General features: G+C 35.4%; 1 long non-coding RNA gene across 1 annotated transcript; it reads right to left on the reverse strand.

Moving 5' to 3' along the window:
• Positions 1–554: 554 nt before the first annotated feature.
• Positions 555–4,818, reverse strand: LOC131983638 (uncharacterized). The gene is made up of 5 exons (XR_009395477.1): positions 4,705–4,818; positions 4,389–4,487; positions 3,350–3,512; positions 3,055–3,134; positions 555–682 (listed from the first exon to the last, which is right to left on the reverse strand). It is a non-coding gene; the product is annotated as an uncharacterized LOC131983638 (long non-coding RNA).
• Positions 4,819–7,431: the final 2,613 nt, after the last annotated feature.

The following is a 7,431-nucleotide window of genomic DNA, read 5'->3' on the forward strand; positions in this document are numbered from 1 at the left end:
CACAATTTTGAACAGTGACAACACTGTAAATGGTGCTCTGGGTTGAGGCAGAGTAAACCCCAACAACGTTTATGTATTCCTTTAGAAATTAACTATTCTGTATGAAAATGTGGAAAAAGGTTTTCTATAATGATTAGAGCAACATAGGAACCATCTGAATGCTCTGCACAAGAATGTAAATTATTAGATACCACTTTCTGAGCAGCAGCTTGTAAAAGTTTACAGCATATTCACTCAGAAAATTGAATAATTCAGATCAAACTAAATGTTCCATAAAACTGTTTAATATTTAAAATAATAATATTGTTATTATAATCAAGATAAAGTTCAACCCTTTGACAGAGAAATGGACAGAAGTGTGTGTCAGATGTTGTTTACAACAGATAAAATGTTTTAACTTCTCTGTCCGACAGGTTTGGACATTCTCTACATTCTTCACTGATGATGAAAGATTAGATTAAAATGTAAATGGTGATAAATATACATGAGAAGAACTGCAGAAATACATGAAAATCTATTTAAAATCATTGTAGTTTAACTTCCTACCAGACACGTTCCACCTTCATGTGTGGAGGAAACTGTGGGAGAGGAGGAGCTGCTCGTTTCTTCCTCATCAGTCCTGGTGTCTGTGAGCGTCTGAGCTGAGGACGCCATCACACCCTCACAACTTCACAGTCCAAGTCTAAAGATAAAACATCAGAGTGACGTGAAAACCAGTCCAACATGTGGGAGATGTCAGCCCATCAGGAGTGTTTTTATTTCCTTGTTCCACTCCTTTATTAGGTGTTTAGCTAATTCTTGTTCTCATTGTATAAAGTATTTCAATCAACCCTTTGTTTAGCTTTTCTGCTTCAAGTTATTGGCAGATTTGTTTGTAATAAAAAACGTTAATTTGTTGCAGCCCTACTTCAGAGAGCCTCCACCCTTTCCTGTGTAACACTTTATCACAGAAACCCAGTCAGAGAAATCCCTGATGAGAGGGTGTAGCTCTGTCACCTGTCCACTGGATGGTGCTAACCAACCAGCTCAGTTCAGATGGATGAATCACTTGCTAGTCTGACTAATGACACACAACTGCCCTCATATATCAAACCAACATATGACAGAAAGTGAGCGTAAAGTGGCCGTACGATCATTTCTATGCAAGGCTCAGCATTTATCAATGTGGACGTGAGGATCAGATGTCAGTCTGCTCTCAGCTCGTTACGCAGGTTAGAGTCAGCATGAAGTCCACACGTCTGAGTCTGAGAACTGATCTGAGACTGTTGTATCGATGCCTGGAGCTGATAAAACTCTGTGCTGTTTTGATTTTTAATGGTGACAAACCAAAGCTTGTTTAGGCTACATCATTCATCACTAAAACATCATTTATCATTAAAACATCATTTATCATGAAAACATCATTAATCATTAAAACATAATTTATCATTAAAACATAATTTATCATTAAAACATCATTAATCACTAAAACATCATTAATCATTAAAACATCATTTAAAATAAATACACCCTGCGACTGTGAAATTCTTTAACCAATATATTAGCCGAGGTTATTAAATGTTGTTGAGAGAATTATTACTAAATGTAAAGAAGTGAATAATCTCTCTCCATCATAATAATAATAACAATACTTAGATATTATATAGACTATTAGGCTTTATATATCATGATGTATATGTGAAATATTTGGATGCTACTCTGCTACTCTGCTGACAGCACCACTGATTTCCTTCCTTTTCTCTTTTTCTGCTGCCAAACTAAACCAGTTTGTTGTTGCAGCTGTTGGACGTCAGCGTTTCACTTTCTGACTCTGAGAAATTCCTCTTCTTTTGGACTAAAACTTACTTTAAAACATTGTTTACCTCCTTCAACCAAAAAGCTGTGAAAACTTTAAGTCTGTGCTCCGAATGTAAAATATTCAGTGAACTTGTTTGAGTTTATAACTATAAGTATTTTTATTTCATAAACCTCTGTCGCTGCGTATTTCTGTAATATGTCTATTTCCTCCTGTTGTTATTTGTAACGGTGCACTTTGATAATAAAGATGAGTTAAAATAAAGAAAAGGAAGAAACTCTTTTTGGCCGTATTGCGTCCTTCAGTATCGTAAACTCTCATGGCGAGCCTTCTGAATCAGTTATATATTATATATATATTATATATATTAGGGCGTGGTATTTAAATGAGGCTTGTTTTGAGCCGCCACATTTATCAACAGCTGATCATTCTCACGCTGTGATTGGAGAGATACGATCGTTTGATAAATCACACATGAACCCTGTCGTCAGACCAAATATACGATCAGATCTGAGCTGGTTTCTACGCTCGTTTGATAAATGAGGGCCAGTGTGAGTTGGTGTGACCACAGGTACAAAGGTATTTTGTTCATTTGTGCATCTTGGACTGATTTTAATGCAAATGCAACATCATTTTTCATTTGTTTGCCTCTTAAAAATGGCATAAAATGCTCCATCCATCCAGGTTCTTTAAGCCTCTGGGACAGTTGAGACCTGGACTGTACTAAAGTCTGTTCAGTTAAACCAGGTCTCAGTGTTAGAAGATGTCTGCATTTAACCACTTAACACTTCATTTATACACATAACATCAGAGTATTAACAGTTAAGAAATATAAACACACCTGAGCCAAGTGGATCCAAGCTGTCAGACCAGTTCTGACAAGTTGGACTAGGACTTTATTCTACATTGTCAAAATGTGCCCTGTCCAATCAATGTGTTGTTTACTATTACTTTTTTTTAAAGTGTAAATAAGATGATTTTATTTTCAGGTTGTTCCCCCACCTTGAAAAGGAAACTACAGCTTATACAGGACAAAACTGTATCAGTTGTATTACTGTATCCACAGATGTATTGTTTTCAATAATTAAAATAAGTGTTATGATGTAAAGCCCTGAACTTTTGTAACATCCTGAAGAACAAAAAGTATTTTAGGGGTTTTGTGTGTAGAGAGAAAACAAGATGTGTCTTTAAATCTTTAAGTCATGACAAAAGGTGAGACACAAAAACTGAAGAGAGAAACAGATAAAAGATGAACACACCTGAGCTGAGTGGATCCAAGCTGTCAGACCGGTTCAGACATTCCAGACATTTTTCACTGATGACGTGAACTCGATTCTACCTGAGAAACATGAACAACATTACTTTTACATTTTAAAAGCATTGTTCTTTAACTCAGAGAGAAATTCTGCAGAATAATTCATATATATACTTTTTAAACAGTCAATCAGCATCAAGAAACATTCCTCCTGTGCAGTTAAACAGTGACGCAGCATGAAGTGATCAAAGTGATCCTGATGATGAAACATTTACAGATTCCTCTGGTAGGATTCTCACCTGCTGAACTCACTTCAGGTCCACTTACAGACACTTTCCACCTTCATGAGTCGAGGAAACTGTGGGAGAGAAGGAGCTGCTCGTTTCTTCCTCATCAGTCCTGGTGTCTGTGAGCGTCTGAGCTGAGGACGCCATCACACCCTCACAACTTCACAGTCCAAGTCTAAAGATAAAACAACAGAGTGACGTGAAAACCAGTCCAACATGTGGGAGATGTCAGCCCATCAGGAGTGTTTTTATTTCCTTGTTCCACACACTTACCTGTCTGAGGTGTTTAGCTAATTATTGATGTAGTTACTGTTGTTATGTTTGTTGTATCTGATAGATTAAATATTATGCTTTCTTAGTTCAAATCAGTTGTTCACTGGTGTTGAGACAGTGTCTTGTTTTTATCCTGTTTTTCACTTCATCCCAGAAACACAAACAGACAAATCACTGATTAGATGGTGTAGTTCTGTTACCTGTCCACTAGAAGGTGCTTGATATCCATCTGATGAGCTAAAGATCAGCTTAGTTCAGAGAAATGTAATAAAGCAGCACTTTGGATCACACAAGTCTTGCATTCTTCTTCAATAATGTCTACCCCGACAATTTTAAGGCACTCAGCAATCAGGAAACTACAGGACACCTCTGCTTTGGGATGTAAATGATTCAGTATTTTCTATCAAACTTGATAACTCGGTTCAAACTTAGTGTTCAAAGAAACTGTTTTCAAACACAAAGTCCAGCAAACATGAGACACTGGTTCCCAGCAGATCAACTCTGAATGTTGGAGCTGATCCTGGAGCAGTTCCACTATAAACATGAAGAAGTTAATAAGATGATTTTATTTTCACGCTGCTCCCACACCTTTGCAGTAATAATAAAAGAATGCTGTGATGTAAAACCTCTAACTTTTGTGACATCCTGAAGAATTTTTTTTCTTTATGGGCTCATGGGTGCAGAGAGAAAATCAAGATCTGAATCTTTGAATCTTTAAGTTATGACAAAAGGTGAGACACAAAAGCTGAACAGAGAAACAGATCAAAGATAAACACACCTGAGCTGAGTGGATCCAAGCTGTCAGACCGGTTCAGACATTCCAGACATTTTTCACTGATGACGTGAACTCAGATTACAATCAAACTGTCGATTTTACCTGAAAGAAATGAACAACATTACTTTTACATTTTAAAACCATTGTTCTTTAACTCAGAGAGAAATTCTGCAGAATAATTCATATATATATACTTTTTAAACAGTCAATCAGCATCAAGAAACATTCCTCCTGTGCAGTTAAACAGTGACGCAGCACGAAGTGATCAAAGTGATCCTGATGATGAAACATTTACAGATTCCTCTGGTAGGATTCTCACCTGCTGAACTCACTTCAGGTCCACTTACAGACACTTTCCACCTTCATGAGTCGAGGAAACTGTGGGAGAGAAGGAGCTGCTCGTTTCTTCCTCATCAGTCCTGGTGTCTGTGAGCGTCTGAGCTGAGGACGCCATCACACCCTCACCACTTCACAGTCCAAGTCTAAAGATAAAACAGAGTGACGTGAAAACCAGTCTAACCAGTGTCAGAAACCCAGTCAGAGTCTGAGAAATCAGATGGTGTAGTTCTACTATCTGTCCACTAGATGGTGCTACTAACCATCTGATGAAATGAAGCTCAGCTTGTGTGTTTGAGTGTGAAAATAATAGTTGTAAGAATGTTCTTTGTCTAGTGTTTATGGGAACATTGTGTCAGATATTGGTATTTGTGATATTATATACGACTTATATAAATTATGAAATAAATGTAAATATAAATGTTTAAAAAAGTCAAAACAGTTCAGTAGTTTTATTCTTTTATTAAATAAAATAATGAACAAATAATTTAAAAAATCCATAAAATGAAGTAATGCAACAAAACATAATAAATAAAATATACAAATATCTAAATTATAATGACATTTATATTAAAAGATTATGAAAAAAGTCCCCTGAAATAAAATATTTTTATATGTATTCATATCTACCGATCTAATTAATAAATCAATAAATGTATCTAAAATAAATTCTGAAAGTAAGGAGCAATACGCACATGAAAATATAAACTTTTTACGTTTTATTTATTAAGAGATAAACAAACAAATAAATAAACATGACTATGAAGTTAATCCTAAAATAAAAAAGAGGCAAAACGTTTATTAATTATTACATGTAGATATAAATATATAAATTAGTCAATACAGTTCAGTTTAACATTTTAGATTAAATGAATAGAAGATTTTTTTATTTTAAAAAGGAAAATTTTTACTTTTAACAAACTAAGTTGATTTATTTTACTTCCTGAAGCAACATTAATTTGACTATGTTTTTATTTCCTTTAAAAAAACAAGAAAATATCAAAAATATTTGTTCTCCAGCAGTGTTGGGAGTTTGTTTACTAAAGGACAGAATAAAAACAAACAAATGTTGAGCTTCTAATACAAAGTAACTCGTATTTAGGACATTTAACCATTTTGTTTTTTTTCTGTTCATCGATAAGCTCTTTTTAAAAACAGCTGAGTGAAGCATCTTCTCACATTAAGACGATCTTTGAAACCTGCAGGAAGCTGATACTGCTGATACTTTAAGTTCATGTACTTTTACTACGAATGCTTTAACTTCATATACTTTTACTGCTGATACTTTAAGTTCATGTACTTTTACTACTGATACTTTAAGTTCATGTACTTTTACTACTGATACTTTAACTTCATTTACTTTTACTACTGATACTTTAAGTGCATGTACTTTTACTACTGATGCTTTAAGTTAATGTACTTTTACTGCTGATACTTTAAGTTCATGTACTTTTACTACTGATACTTTAACTTCATGTACTTTTACTGCTGATGATTTAAAGATAACTAGAATACTTTTACTGCTGATTAGTTAACTTCATGTACTTTTACTACGAATGCTTTAACTTCATGTACTTTTACTGCTGATACTTTAACTTCATGTACTTTTACTGCTGATACTTTAAAGATATAAGATAGAGCGTAAAGTGGCCGCACAATCATTTCTATGCAAGAACTGATCTGAGACTGTTGTATCGATGCCTGGAGCTGATAAAACTCTGTGCTGTTTTGTTTTTAATGGTGACAAACCAAAGCTTGTTTAGGCTACTATTACTTTTTTAGTGTTAATAAGTGTTAATAAGATAATTTTATTTTCAGGTTGTTCCCCCACCTTGAAAAGGAAACTACAGCTTATACAGGACAAAACTGTATCAGTTGTATTACTGTATCCACAAATGTATTGTTTTCAATAATTAAAATAAGTGTTACGACGTAAAGCCCTGAACTTTTGTAACATCCTGAAGAACAAAAAGTATTTTAGGGGTTTTGTGTGTAGAGAGAAAACAAGATGTGTCTTTAAATCTTTAAGTCATGACAAAAGGTGAGACACAAAAACTGAAGAGAGAAACAGATAAAAGATGAACACACCTGAGCTGAGTGGATCCAAGCTGTCAGACCGGTTCAGACATTCCAGACATTTTTCACTGATGACGTGAACTCAGATTACAATCAAACTGTTGATTCTAGCTGAGAAACATGAACAACATTACTTTTACATTTTAAAAGCATTGTTCTTTAACTCAGAGAGAAATTCTGCAGAATAATTCATATATATACTTTTTAAACAGTCAATCAGCATCAAGAAACATTCCTCCTGTGCAGTTAAACAGTGACGCAGCACGAAGTGATCAAAGTGATCCTGATGATGAAACATTTACAGATTCCTCTGGTAGGATTCTCACCTGCTGAACTCACTTCAGGTCCACTTACAGACACTTTCCACCTTCATGAGTCGAGGAAACTGTGGGAGAGGAGGAGCTGCTCGTTTCTTCCTCATCAGTCCTGGTGTCTGTGAGCGTCTGAGCTGAGGACGCCGTCACACCCTCACAACTTCACAGTCCAAGTCTAAAGATAAAACAACAGAGTGACGTGAAAACCAGTCCAACCTGCCATCTGAGAGAGCTGGACCTAAACCAGAACCAGCTGCAGGATTCAGACATGAAGCTGCTGTGTGATCTGAAGGAGAGTCCACACTGCAGACTGGAGACTC

This window comes from Centropristis striata, chromosome 13 (assembly GCF_030273125.1).
Source record: "Centropristis striata isolate RG_2023a ecotype Rhode Island chromosome 13, C.striata_1.0, whole genome shotgun sequence".
Taxonomy (NCBI): Eukaryota; Metazoa; Chordata; class Actinopteri; order Perciformes; family Serranidae; genus Centropristis; species Centropristis striata.